This window comes from Tupaia chinensis, unplaced genomic scaffold, assembly GCF_000334495.1.
Source record: "Tupaia chinensis unplaced genomic scaffold, TupChi_1.0 Scaffold000311_2, whole genome shotgun sequence".
NCBI lineage: Eukaryota > Metazoa > Chordata > Mammalia > Scandentia > Tupaiidae > Tupaia > Tupaia belangeri.
The window spans coordinates 3,227,651-3,229,191 of NW_006159803.1; positions in this window are offsets into that span (position 1 = coordinate 3,227,651).

Sequence of the window (1,541 nt, forward strand, 5' to 3'; positions counted from 1 at the left end):
CAGCAGAAAGCCAAAAGAAACACTTGTGAGATACAATCACTCTTCTGATTTATAGTCCCTTTGCTTCAAATGACTCTGAGTGCTGAAACAACTATGATCTCCACCTGTGGGTGGGGAGTAGTTCCTAATAACAACCTGGTAACCATAAAGAGGATGACTTCCTTATGGACTGACCATGGGAAAGAAAGGCTGTTTCTAGGAGGAGCAAGTGTAGATGTTAGAGATATGAGGGAGCAGGCTGGGATCCTGGGGTGAGGTTAAGGAAGTGTAACAGGAATATTATCCACAATATATAGGAAAGATGTACCTAGTAGCCTAGTAGTCCAGGTCAGAGAAGATGTTCCGATGGCAATTGATCTGTTTTAGATTTTCTTTTTTTTTTTGGTTGGTAGGCGGTTATTTTTGTTATATTTAATTGAAGAAAGGGCTGAATTTTTTTTTTTTTTTTTTTTTTTTTGGGGGTTTTTGCTATAGGGCACATGCGCTCGCCAGACAGACAGAGAGAGACAGAGAGACAGAAGGCGAGAAACCACCCCCAGGGGGGGGATAGCCACGCTGCAATCCCCTCTCCTCCATTCTCCTCTCGGGATCTTGGGCATGCACGCACACACGCCCTGCGTGAGTTTTAAGCCACCGGGTCCGGTACGTGAACCGTGGTCGACTACATGGGAGTTCAGCGACATAGCCATTATGCTAACTGCTAGTCCCCAGAGCTGAATATTTTTGATGATTAAATAAACTCTGGTTTCCATTTTATTTTGTCAGAGTAAACCTGCCAGAGAGACAGGGAGAGGGAAAGTACCCCCCTTATGGGGTACTTTCCCTTCTCCTCCACTTTTTCCTCCTGTCAGGATTTTAGGCATGGACACACATGCCCCTGACATGCTTTTCAAGTCACTGGGGCCAGGATTTGAACCGTGCAGTCAGCTATGTGTGATTTGGTTTCTTCAACTGCCAAGTCATGCGGCCTGTCTTGCTTTTCTTCCAATTCATTCTTTCTTCATCCCCTTACCAACCTCTTAGTATTTTTTGTATTTTTTGCGTATTGTTTTTGAATATCAGATCTCAGAGAGGTTTTCCAAAAAAATGCTGAGGAGGTTAGAACTCAACTTTTTTTCCAGTAAGTTAATGTCTTGGTTTATAGATGACAGGATGAGATGCCAGTGAGAATGTTGAGATGATAACTTTTAAAGAAGGTGAAAGTGATGGACCAGTTCTGTAGCATAGCATTAAGCTCTCAGCATAGGGAGCCAGAACCCACAAGCCCAACTATGGTTCAAATCTTGGCCCCAGTGGCTTGAAAAACATGCCACGTGTGTGTGTGTGTGTGTGTGTTTGTGTGTGTGTGTGTACACATGCACACCAAATCCTGAAAGGATGGAATAACAGAGGAAGAAGGATCACAGCATGACCATGCCTCACTGAGAGGTGCTCTCTATCTCTTTTTTTATCTGGTGAACACACACACCTTCTGGCAACTTTAGAAAAAAAATTGTACTCAAGAAAGATGACCAGATAAATGGTCTAGAAGTGGATGTGGA